General features: G+C 42.7%; 1 protein-coding gene and 1 pseudogene across 3 annotated transcripts in view; both read left to right on the forward strand.

Moving 5' to 3' along the window:
• The first annotated feature begins 3,095 nt into the window (after positions 1-3,095).
• Positions 3,096-3,319, forward strand: LOC118659529 (annotated as a pseudogene).
• A 6,222-nt stretch (positions 3,320-9,541) lies between these two features.
• Positions 9,542-17,228, forward strand: part of PBK (PDZ binding kinase) — a 44,688-nt gene continuing 37,001 nt past the window's right edge. For 2 of the 3 annotated variants that reach the window (XM_036314175.1, XM_036314173.1), the window contains exon 1: positions 9,542-9,546. The gene's annotated coding sequence lies outside the window, so the exon portion shown is untranslated. Of the gene's footprint in view, positions 9,547-15,908; positions 15,933-17,228 lie in introns of those variants that run through there. The other variant, XM_036314174.1, reaches the window with a different exon arrangement.

A 17,228-nucleotide genomic window follows, 5' to 3' on the forward strand; every position in this document is an offset into this window, starting at 1 on the left:
CTGCTCTGGGCTTCGTCCAACTCAGGCTAATTTCTCTAAAATCCTTTATATAGCCAAAAGTCTCTGGAGCCTTCTTGCTGTGATTAAACACTAGCAAAGGCCTTGCCAAAGCCACTTAGCAAATCATTGGCACTGTAGGCTTCCAGAAACTGAGTGGCCACAGGCAGTCGCAGCAAAGATCAGAATCAAATTCTGTGGAAAATATGTGACTTTTGAAAAAGGGAGTCAGCATTCGTTTCTGGCAGCGTGGCTCTGTGGTCAAGGCGTCCCCTACACGGTGTTTGCTGGAGGTAAATGGAATGTATCACTGGTGCCTCCCTTTCCATTTTTAATGCCATGTCACTCCCCGAGAGAATTATGAATTATTTTTCTCTTCCTTTTTTTCCTCTTCACAAGAAAAATCAGGTAATGCACTCATCCCACAAATTATTTGGAAGATGAGGAATAATGGGGCAAAGCAAAATATATTCCAAAAAAATAATGTGTCTTCCCCCCTCCCTTCCTCACAATATACTGTGCTTTGAAATAAATCATAATTCTGGCCAAAAATAAGTCTCCCCTCTGGACGTAGGGTGGGAAGAAAAGCTTAGATTCCATCAAGCCAAAGGGAGATGTGGTTGATGACATTCCATGCTTCACAGACAGCTCAGAATGGTCCTTTCCTGTAACTTTCTTCCTGTCTGAGAAGGCCGACCGGCCTTAAAGTCAGCATATTCGGGGCTTGCTCAGCCATAAGGATTTCTACGACAGTGAAATCACCTGGGAATCAGAGCTCTGGGTCAAACTGTGATGGCCCCTCGGTCGGTAGCAAGGTTAACAACCAAGACAGGATGGACCCTAAGCCTGACCGAATCAGAAAGTCTAGATCAGTCAGAAGTGTGTTGAAACTAGCAGTCCTCAGGGTTGCACAAGTTCAAGATTTAAAACCTGAATGATGAGGCAATTACCAGGGAATACGCAGGGCCAAGTCAGGGACGGGTGGAAGGAAAAGAATGATCCCAGTACGTCCTAGTCTGACCCACCTTGTTCCAATCAAGACCAAGAGAGGGTAGTTCTTCCATAAATATTTACTAAGAAGTAAACAAGTCTAGACTTGGAAAAGGACTACAAAGATAAAGGAAAGATTTTCAGAGCTAAAAATGGTAGCTTGGCCCTAGCTGGTTTGGCTCAGTGGATAGAGCATCAGCTTGCAGACCCAAGAGTCCCAGGTTCCATTCTGACCAAGGGCACGTACCTTGGTTGCAGGCTCCTCCCTGACTCAGGCCTTGGTTGGAGCGCGTGCAGGAGGCAACCAAATGATGTGTTTCTCTCGCATCGATATTTCTCTCTGTCTTTCCCTCTCTCTCCCACTCTCTCTGAAAATCAATGGAAAAATATCCTTAGGTGAGGATTAAAAAAAAAAGATGGCAGATTGGACATCTGCACCTTCTTTCACTCCCGCCCAAAACCCTGGTGAATCAAGGACAGAGAGATTTTGTCTTTCAAAGACACAAGCCTATAAGAATGAGCTAACAGAAGAAAAGAAAAAGCAACATTTTTGAAACTGGAAAGCTGGTGAATGAGTGGTGAATGACTTAGAATGGTAAGCAGTAAGTGAATGACTTAGAATGGTAAGCAATAAATTAAGAATTCCCCAAAAGCTTAGGATTCAGAAGCAATAGTTGCTTTCAGAAGTGGGGATTAAGATGTGGCTAAAACTAGACTGAAGGTGATGACTTTGGGTGGTGAACACACAATGCAATACACAGATGATGTATTATAGAATTGAACACTTGAAACCTGTATCATTTTATTAACCAATGTTTATTAACCCCAATAAATTCAATAAAAATTTTTAAAATAAGTTTTTTAAATCACCAATGTGTAACCTCCCATAAATTAATGGATCTATGGATTGAACGTCAGTAACTATGAACATCATAGAAAGAGAGACAACCAGATATGTGCCTCCTGATGAAAAAACATGCCACCACCTAGGATTTAATACACATGGAGCAAAAACTAACAGACCTACAAGAAGAAAGAGAAGTCTACAATCAAGATTTTGGCACCCTTCTTTAAATAACCAACAGAACAAGTGGAGAGAAAATCAATAAGTAGGTAGAAGACACTATATATGTAGAACATATGTTGTTCTATATGTAGAATAACTCTGCTGATCAACATGATCTAATAGACATGTATAAGCTAACTCACTCCAAACTGTAGAATATACCCTTTCTAAACATGCAAATTTCTCTAATATAGACCAGTGTTGGGTCATAAAAATAAGCCTCAAGAACTTTAAAAATAAATTTCAAACAAGAACCTTAAAGAGTATTTTTTCTGACTAAATGGAATTAAATTAGAAACTGATAATACTAAGATATAAAAAAAAAAAGACCTCCACATGTTTGGAAATTATAAATCACTAGAGGCCTGTTTCATGAAGAGTTTCATGCAATAGGCCTTCCCTTCCCTTGGCTGCTGGCACCAGTTTGACTCTGGCACCCGGGACCCAGGCCTTCGCTCTGGCAGGGCTCTGGCCGGAGCTGGCCCCAGGGCTGTCAGGCTTCGCTCCACCGCTTGGAGCTGACATATGCAAATTACCCGCCATCTTGGTTGGGTTAATTTGCATACTGTCCTGATTGGCTGGTTAGTGTAGCGAAGGTACAGTCAATTTACATGTTTGTGTATTATTAGGTAAGATGCTCCATTAAAGAATACTGTAAATTACTAGAAAACTGTGGCAATATTTTGAACTAGAATATAATGAAAACGCAATATGTCATAATCGGTGTGATGCAGCTAAAGTGATGTTTAGAGGGAATGCATAGCCTTAAATACTTATATTATAAAAGAAAGTGTAAAATCAATTGTCTAAATTTCTACCTGGTCCGTGTGGCTCAGTTGGCTGGAGCATCGTCCCATACACCAAAAGGTGGTGGGTTCAATTCTCATCCAGGGCACAAACCCAGGTTTCCAGTTATATCCCTGGATGGGGAGGCAACAAACCCATGTTTCTCTCTCACATCGATGTCTCTCTCTCTCTCTCTCTCTCTCTCTCTCTCTTTCTCATCAATAAAAAGATTTAAATTTTTTTAAAGTTAGAGAACATCACTTCTCGGCCTTTTGGCTATGATCAAGTGTAGTATCTGTTCTTATCAGTTTAATATCTGATACATCCTCTATCTGAGGACATTATATTAAGTGTATTTTTGTAATAGAATGGGCTAACAGAAGAAAAGAAAAAGCAACAGAGAGATGGAATAGGAGCTTGCTCCGTCCACTCCATGCATTGACCTGACATTGCAGTATCCCCAGGAACGGTGCACACACAAAAAAATAAATAAATAAAATAAAAATGAAAAGTTAGGAGAACAAAGAAAATTAAATTCAAAGCAAGTAGAAGGAAGGAAATTAAAAAGGTAAGGTAGTAGCTAATGAAAAAGAACTACAGACAAGCAATAGAGAATGTGAGCAAAGCCAAAAGTTTACTCTTTGAAAAGATTTATAAAATTAATTATATCCTAGCAAGACCAGTCCAAAAATTTTTTTAAAAAAAGAGAGGCAAACAGCAATTACTAAAATCAGGAGTGAAAGAAGGGCATCACTACAGATACTACAGAAATAAAATGACAATGGCAATAAGGGGATATAATGAACCACTTTATATCAATAAATTCAAGGACTCAGATAAAATAAGCAAATTCTTTGAAAGACACACTTATCAAACCTGACTCAGATATAGAAAGTCTGAATAGCTCATATCTATTAAAGTAGTTAAATTTGTAAATCACAGAAGAATTCTATTAAATATTTAAGGATAAAATAGTACTAATTTTAAACTCAGAAAATAGAAAAGGAGGGAATACTTGCCCAATATTTTACAAACTCTCTAATTTTGATATCAAAACCTAATATAGATATTATGAGAAAAGAATATTACAGGCCAGTACTCTTCATAAATATAGATACAAAAATCATTACTAAAATATTGGCAAATTAAATCCCAAAACACGTGTATGATTATTTATATAAAGTCCAAAAAATTAACTACAATTAATAAATAAAGTAAATAGCAGGCTATAGCTCAACATACAAAAATCAATTGCCTTTTATACTAAAAGCAAAAAATGGAAACTAAAGTGGGAAACGAGACTATTTACAATTGTACCCAAAAACAAAATACTTAAGAACATATTTAACAAAATGTATGCAAAACATCTATACACACAAAAAACTATAAAGTCATTGCTAAGAAAACCTAAATAAATGGAAAGATACTAGTATACTTGCTCATAAATGTGAAGGCTCAATATTGCTAAGACGTCAAATTGATAAGATAATTCAGAAATCAAAATAGTCCAAACAACATTGGAAACAAAAAATACAACTGGAAGACTTCTGTTACCTGATTTACAGGAGTGCTATAAAAAAAAAAGAAGTGCTATAATATTTCACTACTCAAGACAATGTGATTTTGCTCTCAAAACAAACAAATAGATTGAAAGAAAACTAGAAACTTCAGAAATAGACCCACATATATACTGTCCATTGATTTTCAACAAAGTCACCAGTTGAATTCAATGCGAAGAGCCTTTTCAATAGAGTGCCCTAAGAGCTGGATATACCTGTGAGAAAATGAACCTGACCCCTTACTTCATGACACACACAAAAACCGAGATGGCCATACGTCTAAACCAAAAGCTAAAGCGATCAAGTTTCTAGAAGAAAACCAGAGAATATCTTTGCAGCCTTGTGTTAGGCAAAGTCTCCTTTTAAATGACAATAAAAAGCCCTAACTATGAAAAACTGTTTAATTGGATTTCATCAAAAAATTTAAAATCTGTTCATCAAAAGATGTCAAAAAATCAAAAGGCAAATAAGTTAAAGACTGGGAGAAAATATTTGCAACACATACACCCAGTGAAGGATTTGTTTTCAGAGTATACAAACAACATGTACAACTCAGTCATATAACAACACACAACCCAACTGAAAAATGGGCCACACACTTTAACAGACACTTTATTAAAAAAATAAAGTTAATTATACACCTACCCTATGACCTAGAAATTCCACCTTTAATATTTACCCAGAGCTAATGAAGAAATATATTCACAAAAGACTGTACAAGAATGCTTATAGAGTTATATTAATAATATTTCTGATTTGGAAACAGCATAGTATCTATCAACAGAAGAAGAGAGAAACAAATTGTTGTATAGACATTCCGACGCAAAAAGTACGTACTATATGATTTTATATGAAATTGAAGAACAGATAAATCATATGATAGAAATCAGAACAATGATTATCCATGTGTGGTGGGGGTTATCTGAAAGGGGATGAGAGGAAACTTTCTGGATGATGGAAATGTAATTTTTTTTTAATGTTTTCATTGATTTTAAAGAGGAAGGGAGAGAGAGAGAGACAGAAACACCAGTGATGAGAGAGAATGATTGATCGGCTGCCTCCTCCATGCCCCCCACTGGGGATTGAGCCTGCAACCCAGGCATGTGCCCTAACTGGGAATCTAACCTTGACCTCTGGTTCAAAGGTCAATGCTCAACCATTGAGCCATACTGGCAGGGCAGAAATGTGTCTTATTTTGATTACAGTGTTTGTTACCTTGTATATATTTATGTGTTTTGTGTGAGGTACATCTAACTTATCAGTGTACACTTAAATCTGTGCATTTCATTGTATGTGAATTTTTATTCAATACAAATTAAAATAAATACATTTTTAAAGTGTTGTGTGTGTGGTTTTTTTTTTTAAAGAATTTACTGAAGATGCAAAAATGCATGCCTTCAGTCTTGATTCGGCTTGGAATTTTTACCTAAATTCTACTTGGAATTTTAGGCCCAAACCACATGTGAATTCAATGTGATGTCAGCTCAGGTTGGTGGATGCCTTTCCTAGCTTCCTTTCCTTCTAGCTCTTTGCCCCTCCCTACAGCAAGGGAGCAATATCTGGGAAAGCCCTTTGGCCTTTCTCTTTGAGGGTGCCCCAATAGTCTTCTTGAGGGACTAACCTCCTTTAGTGTTGGCAATAGGTCTCTAATGGCCTCACAAGTCCTGCAAGCTGACTCTACCCCATAAACACTGCCCTCATTAATTTTGTACTTCCCACCCCACTGCCACTGGCCAGCCTAACCTTGCTTGATTTCTCACCTAGACTTCCACCACAATCTCCCATTGCCTGCCCTCCAAGGAGATCTCCAAGGAGATCCAAGGAGATCTCTCCAGCTAACACATGATTCTGCTCCTGTCACTCTCCTGCTTTAAGTCCTTCTATGGCTCCCTAATATCTACAAAACAAAATTCAAATTCCTACCACTAAAAAAGCCCATGATCTGGCCTCTACCTCTTTTCCCAGTCACCTTTCTCTACTATTTATTGCTCTAAAACTATGCATCCTTTCTCTTGCCTCTGCACATTCTGTCCTCAGGAGAGCCCTGCCCCCCCCCCCTTCTGCCCCCCATTCGGGATGGTCATGCAAACTTCTCATCCATGAAGACCAGGCCAGTGAAACCTTTCTCACATCTCAAGCACAGTCAGGTTCTCCTTATCTACTCACCATATGGTATTGTATCAGTTTGTTAACTAGTCTGTATGCTCCCTGAAAGCAGGCTGGCTTATATGTACATCTTTTCATTTGTTTAACCTTCATCCCCTGGCTCAGGATCATTCTTCAATGAATAAGAGAGGGAGGGAAGAAGTGACTGAGTTCACCCATTTTGGGAGTTTTCAAGAGCAATTTTTTAAAGTGCAATCCTTCCCACACAGAGGGAGGAATTTCATCAAAGTCCATTTAGTTGAGATTTACATTTCAGTCTATCTAGCTAACCCATCTCCCATTCATTTTAGCAGTCATTTTTTTTTTAATGCTTAAAATATTACAAAGGGTATTACATATGTGTCCATTTTATCCCCCCGCCCTAGACAGTCCCCTAGCCTCCCCTATCCCCCAGTGTCTTATGTCCATTGGTTATGCTTATATGCATGCATACAAGTCCTTTAGTTGATCTCTTACCCCCCTACCTCCTGCCCCCCAACCCTCCCCAGCCTTCCCGCTGCAGTTTGACAGTCTGTTTGAGGCAGCTCTGCCTCTGTATCTATTATTGTTCAAAAGTTTATAATGGTCTCTATTATCCATGAATGAGTGAGATCATGTGGTATTTTTCCTTCATTGACTGGCTTATTTCACTTAGCATAATGCACTCCAGTTCCATCCATGACGTTGCAAATGGTAAGAGTTCCTTCCTTTTTAGAGCAGCATAGTATTCCATCGTGTAGATGTACCACAGTTTTCTAATCCATTCATCTACTGATGGGCACTTAGGCTGTTTCCAGATCTTAGCTATGGTGAATTGTGCTGCTATGAACATAGGGGTGCATATATCCTTTCTGATTGGTGTTTCTGGTTTCTTGGGATATATTCCTAGAAGTGGGATCACAGGGTCAAATGGGAGTTCCATTTTCAGTTTTTTAAGGAAACTCCATACTGTCTTCCATAGTGGCTGCACCAGTCTGCATTCCCACCAGCAGTGCACAAGTGTTCCTTTTTCTCCACATCCTCTCCAGCACTTGTCGTTTGTTGATTTGTTGATGATAGCCAGTCTGACAGGTGTGAGATGGTACCTCATTGTTGTTTTGATTTGCATCTCTCGGATGATTAGTGACTTTGAGCATGTTTTCATATGTCTCTTGGCTTTCTGAAAGTCCTCTTTTGAAAGGTGTCTATTTAGGTCCTTTGCCCATTTTTTGATTGGATTGTTTATCTTCCTTTTGTTAAGTTGTATGAGTTCCCTATAAATTTTGGAGATTAGGCCCTTATCAGATATGACATTGGCAAATATGTTTTCCCACACAGTGGGTTTTCTCGTTGTTTTGTTGATGGTTTCTTTTGCTGTGCAGAAGCTTTTTATTTTGATGTAGTCCCATTTGTTCATTTTCTCTTTAGTTTCAAGTGCCCTAGGAGCTGTATCGGTGAAGAAATTGCTTCGGCATATGTCTGAGATTTTGTTGCCTTTGGATTCTTCTAGAATTTTTATGGTTTCCTGTCATACATTTAAGTCCTTTATCCATTTTGAGTTTATTTTTGTGTATGGTGTAAGTTGGTGGTCTAGTTTCATTTTCTTGCATATATCTGTCCAATTTTCCCAACACCATTTATTGAAGAGACTATCTTGGCTCCATTGTATGTTCTTGCCTCCTTCGTCAAATATTAATTGAGCATATTGGTTCGGGCCGATTTCTGGGCTCTCTATTCTATTCCATTGATCTATATGCCTATTCTTGTGCCAGTACCAGGCAGTTTTGAGAACAGTGGCTTTGTAATACAACTTGATATCTGGTATTGAGATCCCACCTACTTTGTTCTTTTTCAGGATTGCTGCAGCTATTCGGGGTCTTTTTTTATTCCAGATGAATTTTTGGAGAGTTCGTTCTAGATCTCTGAAGTATGCCGTTGGTATTTTAATGGGAAGTGCGTTGAATTTATAGATTGCTTTGGGTAGTATGGACATTTTAATGATGTTGATTCTACCAATCCATGAACACGGTATGTTCTTCCATCTGTTTATGTCTTCCTCTATATCTTTTTTCAACGTCCTGTAGTTTTCTGAGTAGAGGTCTTTTACCTCTTTAGTTAAGTTTATTCCTAGGTAGCTTAATTTTTTTGGTGCGATGGTAAACGGGGTTGTTTTTATAATCTCTCTTTCTGAAAGTTCACTATTGGTGTATAGAAATGCCTCAGATTTCTTGGGGTTAATTTTGTATCCTGCTACATTGCCAAATTCATGTATTAAGTCTAGTAGCTTTTTGATGGAGTCTCTAGGGTTTTGTATGTATAATATCATGTCATCTGCAAATAGCAGTCATTTCTAATAAGCTGCATACCTAGCTTAGGACTGTTCTTTGATTCATGATGGCTGAATTTACTAATACTAATAGGTACATGAAGGGGAATAGGTATTGGGCCCTTAAAGCAGGAGGTCGGGGCGGGGGTTGTGGGGGGGGGGGACTCCCTTCTGCTATCCACCTAGCTCTTTAGGGTGCCTGGGGAGCAATTATTCAAAAAACTGGATGTATCCCTAACTGGTTTGGCTCAGTGGATAGAGCATCGGCCCATGGACTGAAGAAGGGTTCCGAGTTCGATTCTGGTCAAGGGCATGTACTTTGGTTGCAGGCTCGATCCCCAGTAGGGGGTGTGCAGGAGGCAGCTGATGGATGTTTCTCTCTCATCGATGTTTCTAACTCTCTATCCCTCTCCCTTCCTCTAATAAGATATTTTATTGAATTTTACAGAGAGGAAGGGAGAGGGATAAAGAGTTAGAAACATCGATGAGAGAGAAACATCCATCAGCTGCCTCCTGCACATCTCCTACTGGGGATGTGCCCGCAAACCAGGTACATACCCTTGACCGGAATCGAACATGGGACCCTTCAGTCCCCAAGCCGATGCTCTATCCACTGAGCCAAACCGGTTAGGGCTAAAATATCTTTTTTTAAAAAACTGGATGCATCATGTTGCTGAAAAAGTTATCTCTGGTTAAAGGTGGTCTGGTGTTAACAAGCTCTGGGCTTATGCTTCATGCATTTCAATATATGGCACATGAGTTTACAGCCCAACCAGCATCTCCATTTAACTACTTCTTGAAGGAAAGGGCCTGAATCTATGATTTTCACATGCCTTGAGGATATCTTGTTCATTTCCCTTTACATATATGTTCAGTAGATGCTGTTCCTAACTGGCAGGTTCATTTCCAACAGCATGCAGGAAACAGGACTTTCATTCCCACTCAGTCCCCTGGCCTCCCTATACATTCCAACTGTTGAGTAATTCAAAGGTAAACCACCAAAAACCTTTTCTGGCTCAGTAGTTGAGCATCATCCCGGTCAGGGCACATGCCTGGGTTGCAGGCTCCATCCCCAGTAGACAGCATGCAGGAGGCAGCCCATCAATGATGTTTCTCCCCCATCGATGTTTTTACCTCTCTATCCCTCTCCCTTCCTCTCTCTCTCTCTCTCTCACTCTCTCTCTCTCTCTAAAAATCAATAAAAACATTTTTAAAAAAACCCTTTCCTATTACTCATTATATTGATTCACCATAAGCAGTTGAGAACCAAGAAAATGTTTTCCGGCTGGATTAGAAAGCAAAGAACGTCGTGGAGCAAAACCAAGGCCAAGGTACTGAAATTGTGGCCAGATGTTGGGCCAGCCCAGGAGTCTTACACAATCATAGAGGATGGAATACTCATCTCTGTAGAGGCATTAAGTAGGCGTCTTCCTGAGGGAGGGTTAGAATTCCCTGTCACATCTTCTCAGCTCGCTGGACCACAGTGAAGGAAGGAACTCATCAATTACGCGCCACTCAGATCCCAGCACATTTTCCAAAGCACTTCTTGTTTTTCAAACCCCATCTTCCCAGAACCAGCACAATTTTTCTTCTTGTTGGGAGGTAGGAAAAGTCAGAGAGGGGCAAGTGGAAACCTTTAGCCATTGAGGATGATGAGTAAAGACCGGTGGAGTTCAGCTTTCCTAATAGGCAGCTGTGTGGAGAGCTTCCCAGCTCCTGCTTCGCCCCAAGGCTGCACTTCCCCCCTCCCGACCCCCAGCATTAGGAAACTGCTCCAGGCAAGCAGAGTACCTGTTAGAGTTCACTGATGTTCCCATTCCTGTTTTCTGGTTTCTATCTCATGACCACCATCTATCTAAACTGTCCCTAGGGAGGAAGGAGCAGTATGAAGCTAAAAGTAATTCAATTATAATAAGACTAGAGGCCCGGTGCACGAAATTTGTGCACAGGTGGGGTCACTAGGCCTGGCCAGCAATCAGGGCCTATCAGGGCCATCTCACCCAGTCCCAATTGAGGCCAGGTTGGCCAGGGCCTGCCAGCCGCCGGACAGGGCCTGCTAGATGTGGCCTGCTGGATGGGGGGAGGGACCAGGGGAGGTTGGCTGGCCATGGGAGGTTGGCTGTGGGAGCACACTGACCACCACGGGGCAGCTCCTGCATTGAGCGTCTGCCCCCTGGTGGTCAGTGTGTGTCATAGTGACTGGTCAACTGGTTGTTCCAGTCATTCTGGTCATTCGATTATAATGGTCGCTTAGGCCAGTGGTTGGCAAACTGCGGCTCTTTGGCCCCTTGAGTGTGGCTCTTTCACAAAATACTGAGTTCTGCGCATAGGCCACGAAGTTTCAATCACACTGTATGTGCGCACCCACACGTGGTATTTTGTGGAAGAGCCACACTCAAAGGGCCAAAGAGCCACATGTGGCTCGCAAGCCGCAGTTTGCCGACCACTGGCTTAGGCTATTATATATATAGATGTTATGTTTTCCCAGTGTTTTACTGTGTCCCTACCTCACTTAGGTGCACCCATGAAGGGCATGACAAAAATTAGACTAATTCCTTTGTGAAATTAAGTGGAAAGGGCAAAGATGATAGTCACATTGTCTGAGAGGCAGCAGCAAGCTTTAACAGATGTTTGGAACTATATGGAATGAAGAGTGTGAGTGAGGAGACTAAGGGATGATGTATTCTTTGCCTCTCCCAGTTTCTAGTGACTGCCGGCATCCCTTGGTTTGTGGCCTCGGGCTATATCTTCAAGGCCAGTATCTTCAAATCTCTCTCAGCTCATCGTCACATCGCCTTTTCCTTTGTGTGTCTGCATCAAATCTCTTCGAAGGACACCTGTGATTACATTTAGGGCTCACCAGATAATCCAGGATAAGCTCCCCAGCTCAACATCCTTCAACTTCATCCCATCGGCAAGGACTCCATTTCCAAATGAGCTGACACTTACAGGTTCCAAGGATTGGAACCGGATGTGTGTGGGGGCCATTATGCAGCCTATTACAATGTCTTTTGCCCATTTTCTGCCCGGGTTGTTTGTTTCCTCTGCTGTTGAAATTTTGAGAGTTTTTTATCTAATAGTCTAGATACAAATCCTTTGCAGATATGTGGCTCACAAATATGCCCTCCTAGTCTAGGGCTTGTCTTTTCACCCTCTTCACAAGGTCTTTTGCAGAACAGTTTTTCATTGTGGCGAGGTCCAGTTTGTCCATTTTTCTTTTTACAGAGCATGCTTGTAGCGTCGAGTCCATGAACTCTTCACCTAGCCCTTGCCTCTGAAGTTTCTCCCCAAGTAGCTCCAGTCTGTTTCTAAAAGGTTTATAGTTTTACATCTTACATTTTTTTTCAAAAAAGTTTTATAGTTTGCTTTACTTTTTTCTCGAAAAATGCTATGTTTTATATTTTACATTTGAATCCATGTTTTTTCTGTTGTTTGCCATGATGAGCTTTATTACATAGTTATGAACATTTCTAGGAGACTGTGGTGGACTGTATTATTCTCTCTCTCTCTCTCTCTCTCTCTCTCTCTCTCTCTCTCTCTCTCTCTCTCTCTCTCTCTCTCTCTCGTCCCTTTATGAAGATTAGGTATCTGAGCCCATTGCCAGGCAGGAGACTGAGCCTGAAACTGTCAGGTCCAAGGATATACACTATAGCTGTGACCCAGGAGTCAAGAGACCATCACTGCCACTTTAGATGCCTTTCAACGCCCACAAAGTGAGTAACTAGGTACTAGAACACAGCTGCAGAAACTCCCAAATCCCACACACAACTCTGCCTGCCAGGGGACATGGGTGAAGGGGCAGGAAGGTGGTTCCACCTCACTCTGACTTCCAAATTGCCCCAAGTACCTCTCATTGGCAAAATCAAATTCACAACCAGAGCCCATTCACCATGTCCACTGTACAGGTCACTAAAATTCCCAGGTGCAGTTTCATCGCATACTTTCTTCTCCTGCCTTTACTTTTAATAAATAAAGCTGTTATTATAAAATGTAACAAAAATACAGAAATCATTCAAAACAAAGCGTTCAGCTCAAGGAATTATCAAAGCAAACCCTCGTGTAGCATCACTCAGGTTGAGAGCCAGACAGCGAGCACTCCAGGAGCCCTTCTCAGCCTCCGCCCAATCGCTTCCTGCTCCCTTCCTCCTAAGTGACAACAAACCTGATTTTTATGGACTTCACTTCATTGAATTTCTAATTTTTTTTCCATTTAAACCCAAACACTACAGTTGTTTTTGCCTGTTATGAGCTTAATATACATAGAATTATGCAACATTATAGTTTTGTGTCCAGCGTCTTCGCTCCACATTGTAAGGTTAATCCCACTTGGTGCACACAGTGACACTGCTGTGTAGTATTCCACTGTATAAATCTACCACCATTTACTTAGCCTTTCTGCTGTTAATGGACATTGGAGTGGTTTACCAGTGTGGCTGCTGCAGATAATGCTGCTATAAACAATTATGTGCATGGTTTTTGGTGCACCTATGTATATGTTATTTGGGTATATACCTAGATGAAGATAATGTTATATTTTGAGTTAATTTTTGTATAAGGTAAGTTTAAGTAAAGATTCTTTTCTCTCCCCCCTTTACTCCCCTCCTCCTCCTCCTCCTCCCCCAACACCCCTCCTCCTTCTCCTTCCCTCCTCCTCCTCCTCCTCCTCCTCTTCTTCTTCCTGAAAAATCAGACAGAGGCCGAAAACCAGGACTGCAGGCTTTATTAGAAGAGAAGCACCTGCCGGGCTGTCTCGCAGGGGAGGACAGCAGCATGTGCAGGGGTGGGCACGCCTTTTGAGGGGCGGAATGGGAAGGGGTGGGGGCTTAGTGTACTCGGAGCACACTGATTGGTGGCTTACTGTATGGTCCATATGGACAAGGGCTTAGGGTATTTGGCAGGTGTGGATTGGTGGTCCAAAGTATAGTCCATATAAGGTACATGGTTAATCACTCAGGTATTTCTGGGCTGCAGGTTACGTCATACTCTGCCCACCAGTTGTGGGAAGGGAGGATTTATAACTTCCTTCTCCTTTGCCTATGGATGTCCAATTGCTCCAGCATCATTTATTGAAAAGGCATGACAGGGTTTTTTGTTGTTTTCTTGTTATGTTCTAGCCAGTGTTCCCCTAAACTAAAAAGCAGACCATATCATTCTCTGGTTTAAATTCTTCAATGGCTTCTTATTGCACCAGGAGGACACGGACTCTCCAACCTCACCCTGGGTCCCTTTCACCCACTCCCCACTATGTCCAGCCACCTCACCTTCTTCTCAGTCCCCCAAACACTTCAATGCCTTTGCAGTTGCCGTTCCCTCTACTTCAGCGATTCTCAACCTGTGGGTCGAGACCCCTTTGGGGGTCGAACGACCCTTTCACAGGGGTCGCCTAAGACCATTGGAAAACACATATATAATTACATATTGTTTTGTGATTAATCACTATGCTTTAATTATGTTCAATTTGTAACAGTGAAATTGGGGGTCACCACACCATGAGGAACTGTATTAAAGGGTCGTGGCATTAGGAAGGCTGAGAACCACTGCTCTACTTGGAAGGTTCTTCCACTAGCTCCCTACCTGGCCTCTAGTTTACAAAATAAAGAAGGAAGAAAGCCCAGAGGGAATAGGAGGACAATGAAGGAGGGCCTCACACGGCCCACCCCACCTGAGGTTTGACCTTTGAGCTCAGGAGTTGCTCTAGTGACCAAATCAAAGAGAATGTGGACAACCAGAGGGGATATTGAGGCACAAAAACTGCAGCCTTATAAAATGGTGGGGGTGGGGGCGGGAGGAGGGAAGGAACTGGGAGGGACTCTGTCCCCCTTCGAAAGTGGGAATCTGTGCTTGTCCTTCAATAAATTTCCACCTTTGTTATGCCATCTTCCCTCCGTGGTTTCATTCTCTGACTCTGACGGACAAAGAATTGGGGAAGCCATCCTGCCCAGGGGAACACCGTGTGTTCTAGTCCCCAAATCCTGTATCAATATGAAGTGTGTGTGTGCGTTTCTATTCTTGGGACATTTCCCCATCCCCTACCCAGCAGAGTCTATTCTCCTCCTAAGCTCTGTTACTTAATCACCGGCCCGTCTCTCGCATTAACTACTATAGCATTTCCTATGCGGTGGGCACTCAGTACACACCTGCAGCGTAGTAGGTCTCTATAAATACTTGCTGAATAAATGAACACAAGTTGAACTGAATGTGGTTATTACAAGTTAGCAGAATTTCTAAATATCTATGTTTCTTCTCAGCCAAAAATGATTGCCACTCCATGCTAATGCGCTTTTAGTTAATAGTGTTTCAAGGCCAAACGAATTTGTAATAATCTAGCTCTCTATCTCTCTCCCTTCCTCTCTGTAAAAAATCAATAAAATATATTTAAAAAAAAAAGATTTAAAAAAAAAAACTACATAATAATCATTAAACATTCTGAGAGTATTTTTAACTGGGGAAGAATTTCAGCCTTACATACAGGCATATATAGTCTATTAAGCCAGAGTTGACCCTCTGAAGCAGTGGTTCTCAACCTTGGCTGCACGTTAGAATCACCTGGGGATCTTTTTAAAATCCTGATTTCTGGGCCTCATCCTCCGGAAATTCTGTTTCTTTGTTACTAATGTTGTGGACCCCACCCCATAACAAAGAAACAGAATTTCCGGAGGATGAGGCCCAGAAATCAGGATTTTAAAACAATTCTCAGGTAATTCTAATGTGCAGCCAAGGTTGAGAACCACTGCTCTGAAGGGCTGGCATTGGATATAAAAAGCAGTTTGTTCTTCCCTGCGTTTCTCTTCCTTCTATTTATCTTTTTTTCTTTTCTTTTTTTTCCTTCTATTTGTCTTAAAGGATCCCTATTTGGTGGTAAAATGGAATCAGTACAAAGAAAGACCGGAAAGAAGAACGGACACGACTAGTTTTGTCCTTCGCGCCACCCCGTAGTTTGCGGCCGCCGCCGGGGACGTGCGCGCGTGTTTGAAAGCCCGGCGGGTTCCAGTCACAACAACCGTAGCGGGAGGTGTGCTCGGCCAGCGCGACGCTGAAGTAGCCGCGGGGTCCTGTTGGCGGCCCCTCGGGACCAGTTTTTCAGGTAACCTTGGCCGGGGCCTCTCGTCCGCCGGCTCCTCTTCCACCTGGAGCGCGAGCGCCGCGCCGCCCGGGTAAGGGGGTGTGGGGGGCCCTTACCTCGGGCCCTGATCGCGCGGGCCTGGGTGCCGGGTCGAGCATTGGCGTTTGTAACAGCTCGCGGCCTCGCAGGAAAGTTGAAGACGTTGGAAAGCGGGCGTTAAACTGGGAATTATCTTAGGATCCTTTCCTGCAACCCAGACTCCAGAATCACGGGGTAGGATGGGGATTTGGTGGGAGAAGTTGTTCTTTCTCGAAGCGAAGCCCGGCCGTCTGTCCTGGTGGTGGCAGCTCCGTGGGCGGATACGTTGGTCAGGCAGATGGGGGAGCCCCGGCCTGGCCAGCTGCAGTGGGTTCCGGAGGGCTCGCGGGGAGGCCCCCCTCCAGGCCGGTGTTCGCGGTGCACCAGATCCGAACACCAGGCCGTATGCCGGGTGGGAACTGTCGTCTCGATTTCCGCTCTGCAGGGAGTTAGAGCCGGTGAAGGGTCTGTAGCGGGGACGGGGGGGCTGGAGTTGGAGGAAGAAGGGCGAAGCACAGTTCCCTGCTTCGAACCCCGCAACTAACGTTGTCCCCGGTTTCCAGGTGAGCTGACGGCGCAGGTGGAGGGAGGATTTAAACCACCGGCCTCTGTAAACTCCCAGACTAGGGGGTAACGGGCTGTGCCTCAGTCCCCAGGAGTCCTCCTGAGGGCGCCCCGGGTGCGGGCCCTTGGGGATAATCCGATCAGAACTTCCGCCCCGCGTCCCCCACCCCCCGCGTCCCCCCGCGGTGCTCCTATGGGCTTATCTACACTTGGCGTCGCCCGCGGTGTCTCTGTTTGTTTAGCCGGATGGTGGCTGACAAGTGAATGGAAAGGGGATCTTGAGTGTGAATCTAAAGGCAGTGGTGGTGATTGTAGCTACCTTTAAAACCAATGAACAAACGTCTTGTTAATAGAAAAGTAAAGCCGGGTCTTTGAGATGATTTCTTTTTCCTTGGCACAGAGTTTTCAAAGGTGCCGCGTATTAAGGGCTCTACAAGAAATTAAAGCAAGTATTTTTTATAGACAAACCAAATGAGCTTTAGACATGTAGGAACGGTTTGTTTTACAGTAAGTAACGAATAATATGAAACCTCACTATTTTTTAAAATATATTTTATTGATTTCTTACAGAGAGGAAGGGAGAGGGATAGAGAGTTAGAAACCTGCACCCCCCCACTGGGGATACGCCCGCAATTAAGGTATATGCCCCTGACGGGAATCGAACCTGGGACCCTT

This window comes from Myotis myotis, unplaced genomic scaffold, assembly GCF_014108235.1.
Source record: "Myotis myotis isolate mMyoMyo1 unplaced genomic scaffold, mMyoMyo1.p scaffold_m19_p_6, whole genome shotgun sequence".
NCBI lineage: Eukaryota > Metazoa > Chordata > Mammalia > Chiroptera > Vespertilionidae > Myotis > Myotis myotis.